Below are 12,123 nucleotides of genomic sequence, written 5' to 3' on the forward strand. Positions count from 1 at the left end.
AGCTTAAAGGAGTATCTTATATCAATTTATGGCATTTAGTCTAATTATTAGTTATTATCAACTAATAACCTCTTATCAATATCATTATACAAACTATATTTAGTTCATTTTGGGGGATCTTTAATGTCTCCGTTACCACAAAACACACAAAATTTGAACACAGAACAACCATTCAATGGATTCTTTATGAATCGATGTAAAATCTTTGCAGTGAGCCCTGTACAAATTAAATTCTGTGTAAATACTGAAGATATGCTAGCAAGGGTGAAATTAGACTGAATAAAGAAGTAATAGATGGCTACTAGCAGAGGCAACAGCCATTAGTACAGGATTAAATCCTGTATATCTTCTTAGAGAATCTCTGGCAGATGGAGTGATATAAATTCAAAGAATTTTTCTGTGCTGTCCAATGCTTAAACTATTCTGGCTTCGCTCCCATGGCTTCCCCTTTTTGAGTGGTTTTCACTGCCAGTGGCTTTCACTGGCAGACTTTTACTTTTGTTGCATTGCTCTTTTCGTTGACACCATTCTAAAGTTTCTTGTTTTAGTCAATATTCTTATAGTGACTCTCAGCTGTCTACAAGCTACCTACAGTCCCAAGCCTGCCTATGGAATCTCCTTGTAATACTGGTTTCACAACACTTGCAAAAGAAGCAGCATGTGGAAATCACAAATGCCTAGTGATGGCTGGAGTCCTATCCCTAGGCAGTGGCACATGGTTCTGCATGGACTGCTACAGGAAAACCATTCCAACCATTTAACATATCTTTAAACATAAAGTGTTTTTAATGAGTTAATTCCATCAAGTTATCACTTTCCACCTTTGAGCCTGCAATGCTGATATTTTACCCTTTCTATCACCTAGAAATGAAATAGTGATTTTAAAAATATATAATGCCTTAAGGCAGATTTATGTTAAGGCACAATAAGGAAAGACGGGGAGAAAGAGAGAGAAATGAAGAAGGGTCAAGGAAGGATGAAGGAACTGGGGAGAGGAGCAGGGCAAGGGGGGTTTGAAGAACTCCATTTGCCTTTAAGTGAAAAGTGTTTAAAGTTAGGAACAATGAAAGTGTAGTGGCTGAACAAACAACATTTTTAAGTGATTCTTGGCTTAGATGGGAAGGAGAGATCATCACCCATATGCATGTTAGTAAATGAATACTGAGCTCCATTAATAGTTCATTACAGATCAATTACCCTTTAAATTCAGCCAAACAGAAATGTCTTACTGTATGGACAAACTATAGAAAAAGGTTTTTTTTTTTTTTTTTTTTTTTCTTTTGGTGTGTTTCTTCTTTGTTTAACAAAGTTTAAGATAGATGACTGACTCTTACTAGATTTACTGTAGGTGGAGCCCCTTTCTCATATGAAATATCACCAGCACACCCCACATGTGCATTCTTATTTCTGGTCCAGTATTCTTAATTCCTACAAAAAGGACCCATCAATTTCATTTACAGCATGCTAATATTTATTAGCTGGATCCTCTACACTTTGAGTTTTCCTGAAACTTAAGCATAAATATTTTTGAACTAAATTGTTAAATATAATCTCAAAAATAAAAAAAAGACCTAGCCCTCATTGCAGTATCAAGTTTCTGTATTAGTTTTCGTTTCTTTGACGAATAGTTGGGAAATTCAAATAAGGGAGAAAAGATTTATTGGGCTCAAGTTTGCTAACTTTTCAGTCTATCATCAGCTGTCTCCATCCATTGTTAGGCTATGGCAAAGCACAAACAGTGTAGCTGGTGATCATGAAAAGGGAAAAGTGTTTGCTTGACAACAGCCAGTTAGCAGAGGGAGAGGGATTAAGAAAATGATTTTCCCTTACAATGACACATTTCATCCAGTTTGGCCCCAATTTCCAAGTTCTGCAACCTCTAAATCATCAATTCAATTATTAATCCATCAGTGGATCAATCCATTGCTAAGGCTATTTTTTACGTACTTAATCACTAACTCAAAGGACAACTTGAGTTTTAGAATAAGTACCAAGTCATCAATAAAAGAGCCATATGACATATTTTATATAAAAACCACAACACTTGTTTATAACTATGTATAGAAAATTTTAAAAAAACCTGAACCATTTTCATTGTTTTATGAACTTATGAAAATGTTTAAACTATATTGTTACTGAAATACTTATTTGCACTGTGACTTAAACTCTTAATAAAATTATAATAAGTGAAGGATATGGAAGACATGTACATTAATTTATGAAAATTCCTCATTAAATAATCAACAAGTTATTTCCAGAGAAAAGAGAAATAAAGGAGACAAATAATGTTCTTTTTATAACTTTGTTGAGGATGTTTCAGGGAAAAGAAGAGGAAATGGTTTCTTGTGCCTGCTATTTTGTGAATAAGTCCAAATAATCAATTCCCTGCTGTACAAGAAAGACTTGAGGTGAAAAAAGGCTTGTCTTAAAGGAAACAGTTGAGTATAAACAAACACATACCTGGGTGGAGCGTAAATATCTTTGTTTTGAACAGAATCACCAAGGGGTATTAATAATCCTTATGTCCATTGCTACTGAAAATTTGGAAATTTTACCTGTCTCCATGAGCCAAGTTGAAAAGTTTTAGATTTATAAAGCAGGGGCTAATTAGTATGACATAATAATTCCTAGTCTGAAAAGTTACATTTTTTCTGTGTGTGTGTGTGTGTGTGTGTGTGTGTGTGCGCGCGTGTTGTATGCATGTAAGTATGGATGTGTGAGAGGTGTGTGTGTGTGTGTGTGTGTGTGTGTGCGTGTGTTGTATGCATGTAAAGTATGGATGTGTGGAGGAGAGGTGTGTGTGTGTGTGTGTGTGTGTGTGTGTGTGTGAGACAAAAAGAAAGAGAGAGAGAGAAAGAGAAAGAGGTGTATGCTACAGTGTGTATATTTTTCTGTTTGTGTAGGGTATATGTTTATGAGTATGTGAGGTGTTTATATGTGTATTTATGTATGAGATGTGTACATCTGAGATGTGTGTTTGTGTGTGTGAATTTATGTGTGTGTGCACATGTATGTGTGCAAGTGTGGTGAATATTTGTGTAATATACATGCATGTGGGGTTGTGATTGTTTCCCTAAAGCAAGTAGTTAGAAGAAAAATAATATATAAAGTGTGGCTTTTGCTTTCCTTTTTTGACTTGTTGTCTTGAGACAGAATCTAAAATTATAAACTTGATAGGCTAATATGGTTGGTCAGCAAGCTCCTAGGGGATTCCTGTCTCTAGTTACCATAGAAGGGATTGTAGCCATGTACATATGAGTGCTAGATTTTTCAAATGAGGTTCTTTTGAGCGTGTCCTTTGCCTTGGAGAGGCCTTTCAATTTTATGAGTTCCCATTTGTCAATTGTTGATCTTAGGGTATAAGCCATTGGTGTTCTGTTCAGGAAATTTTCCACTGTTCCCATGTATTTGAGGGTCTTTCCCACTTTATATTCTATTAGATGCATTGTATCTGGTTTTATGTTGAGGTCTTCAATCCAGGCGGTCTTGAGCTTTGTGTAAGTTGACAAATATAGATTAATTTTCATTTTTCAACACACAGATTGCCAATTGGCCAGCGCCATTTATTGAAGATGATTTCTTTTACCCATTGTATATCTTTGGCTCTTTTGTCAAAGATCAAGTGTCCATAAGTGTGTGGTTTTATTTTAGGTCTTTAATTCTATTCCCTTGATCAACTTGTAGGTCTCTATACTAATATCATGCAGTTGTTTTTATCACTATTGCTCTGTAGTATATATAGCTTGAAGTCAGGAATGGTAATTCCCTCCCCCAAGAAGTTCTTTTATTGTTAAGAATTGCTTTTGCTATTCTGTTTTGTGTTTTTCAGATGAATTTGAGAATTCCTACTTCCATGTTTTTTAAGAATTGTATTGGAATTTTGATTGGGATTGCATTGTATCTGTAGATTGCTTTTGGTAGTATGGCCATTTTCACTATGTTAATTCTGTCAATCCATGAACATGGTGCATCTTTTAATTTTATGAACTCTTTAATTTCTTTAACTGACTTGAAGTTATTGTCATACAGATCTTTCACTTGTTTGGTTAGAGTCACACCATTTTATATCTTTTGGGACTATTATGAAGGGTGTTGTTTAGCTAATTTCTTTCTCAGTCCATTTACCCTTTGAGTAGAGGAAGGCTACTTATTTGTTTGAGTTAATTATATATGCAGCCACTTTGTTGAAGTTGTTTATCAGCTGTAGAAACTCTCTGGTAGAACTTTTGGGGTTGCTAATGTATACTATCATATCACCTGCAAATAGTGATACCTGACTTCTTTGCCAATTTGGATTCCTTTATGTCCTTTTGTTGTTTTATTGCTCTAGTTAGCACTTTGAGTACTATATTGAATAGATAGGGGGAGAGTCTGCATCCTTGTCTTGTCCCTGATTTTAGTGGGATTGCTTCAAGTATCTCTCCATTTAATTTGATATTGTCCGTTGGTTTGCTGTAATTTGTTTTTATTAGGCTTAGGTATGGGTCTTTAAGTCCCATTCTCTCCAATACTTTTAACACCAAAGGGTGTTGTATTTTGCAAGTGCTTTTTCAGCATCTAAGGAGACGATCATGCAATTTTTTTCTTTGAGTTTGTTTATACAGCAGATTACATTAATGGATATTCATATATTGAACCAATCTTTCATCCCTAGAATGAAGCCTGCTTGATCATAGTGAATTATTTTGTTGTGTTCTTGAATTTGGTTTGCAAGAATTTTATTGAGCATTTTTACATCGATATTCATGAGTGAAATTGGTCTGAAGTTCTCTTATTTGTTGGGTCCCTGTGTGGTTAGGTAATAGAGATACTGTAGTTTCTTAGAATGAATTAGGTAGTGTTTCTTCTGTTTCTGTTTTATGAATAGTTTGAAAAATATTGGCATTAGCTCTTCTTTGAAGGTCTGATTGAATTCTGCACTAAAGCCATCTAGCCCTTAGCTTTTACTGATTGGGAGGGTTTTTAATGACTTCTACTTCATTTACCTGATCTTGACTTAACTTTGGTATGTGGTATCTATCTACAAAAGCATCCATTTTGAGATTTTCCAGTTTCGCTAAGTATAACCTTTGTAGTAGGATCTGATTTCTTTTTCATTTCCTCAGTCTCTGTTGTTATGTTTCCCTGTTCATTTCTGATTTTGATAATTTTGATACTGTCTCTTGACCCTTTATTATTTCGGCTATGGGTTTATCTATCTTGTTAATTCTCTCAAAGAAACAGTTTTTGGCTGTGTTGATTATTTGTGTAGTTCTATTTGTTTCTATTTGGTTGATTTCAGCCCTATTTCCTGCCATCTCATTCTCTTGGGTGTGTTTGCTACTTCTTGTTCTAGAGCGCTCAGGTTTGCTGTTAAGTTGCTAAAGTAGGATGTCTCGTTTACTAGGGCACTTAGTGCTATGAATTTTCCTCTTAGCACTGATTTCACTGGGTCCCATAAGTTGGGGTATGCTGTGTCATCATTTTTAATAAATTCTAGAAAGTCTTTATTTTTTCTTTACTTCTTCCTTGAACAAGTTATCATTGAGTAGAGAATTGTTCAGCTTCCATAGATATGTGGGTTTTCTGTTTGCTTTGTTGTTATTAAAAACCAGTCTTAGTCCCTGGTAATCTGATAGGATGCATGGGATTATTTCAGCTTTCTTGTATTGGTTGAGGATTGTTTTGTGATCAATTATATGATCAATTTTGGAGAAGGTTCATAAGGTGCTGAGAAGAAGGTATAATTCTTTCGTTTTAGGGTGAAATGTTCTGTAGATATCTTTTCAATCCATTTGGTTCATAAACTCTGTAAGTTTCACTGTGTCTCCGTTTAGTTTCTGTTTCAATGATCTGTCCATTAGTGAGAGTAGGGTTTTGAAGTCTCCCACTATTAATGTGTGGGGATCAATGTGTATTTTGGGCTTTAGTAAAGTTTCTTATATAGATGTGAGTGCCATTGCATTTGGAGTGTAGATATTCAGAATTGCAACTTTTACTTTGTGGATTTTTCCTTTGATGAATATGAGGTGTCCTTCCCCATCTCACTTGATAGTTTTTGGTTGAAAATTTATTTAATTAGATTATAGGATATTGGGACAATTTGCTTGGAAGACTTTTCTAGCCTTTTACACTTAGAGAGTGTCTATCTATGTTATTGAGGTATGTTGTTTTTATGCAGCAAAAAGATGGATTCTGTTTTTGTATTAAACCTGTGGGTTTGTCTTTTTAGGTGAGTCATGTCCCTTAATATTTAGAGATATTAAAGACAGATGATTGCTAGTTCTTGTTATGTTTGTGTTCTAGGTAGCATTATGTGCATTTGATTCTCTCCTTTTGGTTTTGTTGTGAAATGATTACTATCTTGTTTTTTCCACAGTGTAGGGACCCTCTTTGTGTTGGAGTTTTCAAAGTCCTCTATAGGATTGGGTTGGTAGATAGATATTGTTTGAATTTATTGTTTCCTAAAATATTTTGGTTTCTCCTATGTTGACTGAAAGTTTTGCTGAGTATAGTATCCTGAACTGGCATCTGCGTTCTCTTAGAGTCTGCATGACCTCTCTCTAGGCATTTCTGGCTTTTAGTGTCTATGATAAGAAGTCTGGTGTAATTGTGATACGTCTGTCTTTATATTTTACTTGGCCCTTTTCCCTTGCAGCTTTTAATATCCTTTCTTTGTTCTATGCATTTAGCGTTTTCATTATTATGTGATGAGATGATTTTCTTTTCTTGTCAAATTTATTTGGTGTTCTATAGGCTTCTTGTACATTTATGGTCATCTCTTTCTTTAGGCTCAGGGAATTTTCTTCTATAATTTTGTTGAAGATGTTTTTGGGTCCTTTGAACTGGAATTCCTCCCTCTTCTCTATATCTATTATTCTCAGATTTTGTCTTTTCTTTGTGTCCTGGATTTCCTGGATTTTTTGGGTTAGGAAATTTTTATGTTTTGAACTTTCTTTGATGATTGTTTCAATATCTGCTAAGGTATTTTCTACCTCTTATATTCTACTGGTGATGCTTACATGTGTAATTCCTGAGCTCCTGCCTAGGTTTTTACATTTCAACAGTTGCCTTCATTTGTGTGTTCTTCATTGTTTCTACTTCTACTTTTAAGTTTGGACCACGTTCAGTTTCTTCACCTGTTTGACTGAGTTTTCCTATATTTCTTTAAGGAATTTATTTGTTTCTTCTTTAAGGACTTCTACCTCTTTACCTGTGTTTTCCTGTATTTCACTCAATGAGTTTATTATTTCCCTCTTTAAGGACTCTATTATCTTCATGAAATAGGAATGGATATCAGCTTCCTGATTTTCAGGGATGTCGTTGTATTCAGGGCTTGCTGTGGTGGAAGAACTGGGTTCTGATGATGCCACAGTATATTGGCTTCTGTTATTTATGGTCTTATGCTTGCCTTTCACCATCAGGTTATCCCTGGTGTTTGCTGGTCTGGGTTTCTCTGTCTTGAGCCTGCCTATTGTGTCCCTGGTTTGCTTCAGGTTTCCTGGTAAGACTGTGGCCCTGGCTGTAGCAGACCTCCTGTGGGGTCTTAAGATTGTGTGGTCTTCAGAGGGACAGGTACATGGGTGACCTGTTGCTCTGGCCACAGTGACTGTTCTGGGAGGCCTGCTGGGAGGCCTTCAGACTCTTGGATCTTCAGAGGAACAGTCAAGCTGTTCTCTTGTGGGTAGATGTTCTCTTGGGAGGCCTTTGGACATGGGATCAGTTGCCCTGTATATAGAAGAGCTAATGGGAGGTTTTCAGACTACCGTATCAATTGCCCAGCCACCCTGCATGGAGCTGAATGCTTGTGGGATGTTCAGAGAAGCTGACAAGCTGGAATTTGCCCAGCAAGAAGGTATCAGCCAGAAGTGGAATGGAATTCGTGTGTTATGGCATTTATGAGGTGATGGGTTCTGAGTCCACTGAGCTTTTTGTGATTCCCAGCAGCTGTGAGCTGCTTACAAGTTGCCCTGCATGCAGTGGAATTCCTGACATGCCTTTAGGATGTGGTGTCTTCAGGGGAGCAGAAGATGCTGGCTAGAAGGCTGCCCTCTCCCATTTAAGTAGCTTCTTTACTGTACTATTCTTGTAAGTGTTGGGCATGTCCTATATCTCAGATTCATTCTGCCAAGTCTTTCTCTGATTCATCACTTCATCTGCTGCTCAATTAGATGTCACTTTTAAACATAGTTACGGGCTGGGGAGATGGCTCAGTGGTTAAGAGCAATGACTGCTCTTCCTGAGGTCCTGAGTTTAAATCCCAGCAACCACACGGTGGCTCACAACCATCTGTAATGGGATCTGATGCCCTCTTCTGGTGTGTCTGAAGACAGCTAATATATATATATATATATATATATTATATATGTGTTAAAAAAAACAAAAAAAAGAAAAACGTTCTAAACATAGTTACTTCCATCTACAAACCACCACTAACATACATTGTTTAGGATTAAAGGTGTATACTAAGAGTATGTCCATTTTTCAGCCAGATTATAATGTAATCTAGGAGGAAGTATATGTATTTCAGCCCTATCACATAAATCTAGAAGTCTTTGGTTGTGGTACCTTGCCAGAGCAGCCCTGTTGCTGGATGGAAATTTCATCATAGGGAATTACTACAATAGCTATTCCCACAAAGAACCCAACTACTTTTTGAGAGCAGTGTGACTGCTCATAAGATGTCTGTAAAATCTTCTATAGTCTTTAACAATGTAAGTATCTTTCCATAGATTGCATTGAGGTTATGGCACTGCATAACTTTGACTAGACACAAGTAATTTTCTGCAGGCAGTTATTATGTTCCCCATGTTTGCTTTGAAAAATCACTGTGTAAAGGAAGCTCAAATTTTCATTCATTTGTGTTCTGATTTCTGAGATAATAAGTGTACTTGATCATACAAGTTTTGTATTCCACTATGGATCAAATCCAGGGCTTCCTCATGCTCATCAATGAGACATGAACTCTGCCACCATATCTCTCTTCTTTTCTGTAGGCACACATTAGTATTTTGTATTTATGTTTTATCAGCTGCTTTGGGTGTTGTTAAATGATGTATATTAGAAGACTGAAAGTTCTACACATACTCTGTCTGCAGGATGCACACTGGCTGTCTAGATTTCAGAATTATATGTATGTGCTTGGCCTATTGTGGACTGGCACTAGAGCAATGTTGTCAGAGTTCATGTATCATAGATGAGCATGGTGAAGCAAGTTTCTTGTGTCTTCTCCCCACTGCAGAGCCAGGAGCTTTAGCTTCTTGGGTAGAATGTAATCTCCTTTCTTCTCAGACATGAAGGGTGAAAGGTGTGGGAGTAACTGCACCCCATGTAAGTACTCTGCCACAGAAAGGAGGAGCTGGGAATTCACACAAATATCCACTGAGGCTGTACATAGTACCTGCCAATGAAGGGGGTTTGCTGCCCCTGCCAGTCAACAATCTTGTGGGTGATGCAACAGTCCGTGATGTCATATGTGGCTCTGATACTCAAAGACTTGTTCCAGGATACATTCCCATCAATACTTCTGATGATGAAGGCCAATGTTTCACAGGGCACCTCTCAGTTCAGGAAGAACTTCAGGCCTTCAGAGAGTTTCTTGTGCTCTTCTTGTGCTTTCAGCTCTTTCCTTCAACCTTCCTCCTATGCTGTCACCTCCCTGTTGGTAGGAAACTCATCAGTCTCATCGCATCTATAACAAGTACCACCACCCGAGTCAGGGTGGCACTGAGGTCAGCCAGTTTCTTCATAGAACTCTCAGAGTCAACTGCAAATTTGTCTTTGCTGACCTTTGTCTCTGGTTGGGCTTGACCTTTAAGCTTGGGTGTGTAGTGTAGTGACTGGTAGAGGCAGATATTGAGAAAGCCAAAAAGTGGTGTAGAACTCAGTAAATGTGGCCATGACCCTAGTCCACATCTGTTGGATGATTATGGGAGAAAGCATAGGGTATAATCCATATGCTGACCCAGCACCTCAGCCTGATAGTAAATGCCTTTAATGGACAGGTAGACCATATACAGGGACCTGGCAGTGATGACTTTGTGCAGGAACTCCACAGTGAGCCGGTGGCACAGCTGAATGGTTTGTACAAGGCACTTTCGTGGCCAAGGGAAGATGGATAAGAGGAAGCACATTGACAAGGTATAATCAAGGTCCCACAAAACATCCCATTCCATCCCAACACATCCCTTATTCTATACCCCTTCACCTAGAAACTGTACTCTGGTTCAGTAACTATTAGCATCCATTAGACATTATAATTATAAATTATTCATCATTAGTATTTAATAGGTACTAATGACTTTTATTATAAACCAAAATTATGGCATATTTTTCTGAATAATATAGTCAATGTACATGTGTTTTGAAAGCAGCTTCTGACATAATGTATTAACCCACGAGTTGGTAGCATTTAAATAATATCTTATTGATCAGCAATAAGGATGATCTCAGGTGAAGCTTTTTTAGAGATATTTTAACAATTTTATAAGCAATATTTCTCCAAAGACTAAATTTCTCTGTAACCAAATATATTTACTTATTCATTCATTTATGTTTTACATTGTAACTATTAGTCTATTTATCTACTTAATTGTCTGTGCCTTTCATTTCCATTGAATAATACTATGAGTTTCCCCACCATGGTGACAATCAAATTTAGACATTTCTATTTAAGTAATACTTGAGAGTATGAACTACATACATATATGTACTTACACAGATACATGTGAGTATGATGATTAGAAGGACTGATCCTGCATAAACTGGTATTAAGAACATATGCAATACATCAGAGCTGTGCCCTTATTAACAACTTTTTGGAGGTAACCTATGTCAATCACTTTTTATATTATGATAGAGACACTATTACCAAATCAACTTGAGATGGAAGAAAGTGTTGATTTGGCTCCAGAATGTTACAGTTCATAACCATCATGGTGGGGAGCATGGCAGCAGATAGGCAAGCATGGCTCTTGAGTAGTAGCTATCTGCTCATTTCTTGAGAAAACGAGGATTAAGAATCAAAGACATGGCTAACTGGGAATGGCAATGACATGTGCTCAGAGCCTGTCCCCTTTGGTATACATTCTCCAACAAGGCCACATCTCCTATACACAAATACTTCCAAAAACTGGGAACCAGGCATTCAAATATATGTGTCTATGTGGGTCACTCACATTCAAACTACTACAATCCCTTAGTTGCTAATTTATCTTCATGTAATTGGCTTTCAGGTGATGAAATTTACCCCCTGATTATTCACTTAAACCTATGTGTAATTATATAAATTCCTATGATGTAATTCAGGGGCATTCTGAGATGTTATAATCACATTATGACAAGTGGATACATAAGCTAATCTATCATTCAAAATAGAGAACACTTAAGGCAGGTGTCTTAGTCATCATCTCTCCATTCACCTGAGCCCCACAGATGGATGCAAGCAATCTGGGTCCTTGAGTATCTTTGCTCATGTGGATCACTATCAATCTCGGCAGTGCATCTCTAAGCTTTATCATAGCTCAGCTCTAAATAGTTACCTTGCTTCTTTTACAAGTCTTAGTGACGCTTCATTTCATCTATTTTGGATAAGATGTCAGGAGTCTTGAAGCCTCTCACACAGATGCCAACCATCACTAATGGAGGCATTTACAAAAGTGAACTGTCATGCCATCATCACTCTCCATGCGAACACATTTTAATAAGTTATTGTTAAGATTTATATATTTTAATTCATATAAATTTATTGTATATGGGAAAAGTTTTAGAGATCATAGAATAATAATTAAATATTTGGATAATTTTTGAGCTTAAACAGTTGTCTGCTCTAACAACTTGATGCCAGTAGTTTGGGAGTTAATACAGCTGGTATTTTTCATTTAATCATATTTTATTATTGCTCCTGAAAAAAAGTATACCCCACAATTGACCTTTGCCAAAATCCATGGACATCTGAAATTAAAAATGATCTTAAAGTTACCATTTAAATAGTTGCAGTCACTTTATCAGAAAAGCTGAACATTACAAGGTCACCATAAATGTGCTAACACAGACCCTTTTAGTCAGTGAGTCTATGACAGTGGTATACATGTGCAATACTAAACTCTACTAGGCAAATATGTTTCCCTTGAAAGTATTGCTTAA

General features: G+C 36.7%; 1 pseudogene; it reads right to left on the reverse strand.

Moving 5' to 3' along the window:
* Positions 1 to 9,169: 9,169 nt before the first annotated feature.
* On the reverse strand, positions 9,170 to 10,127 carry LOC116898335 (annotated as a pseudogene).
* Positions 10,128 to 12,123: the final 1,996 nt, after the last annotated feature.

This window comes from Rattus rattus, chromosome 4 (assembly GCF_011064425.1).
Source record: "Rattus rattus isolate New Zealand chromosome 4, Rrattus_CSIRO_v1, whole genome shotgun sequence".
NCBI lineage: Eukaryota > Metazoa > Chordata > Mammalia > Rodentia > Muridae > Rattus > Rattus rattus.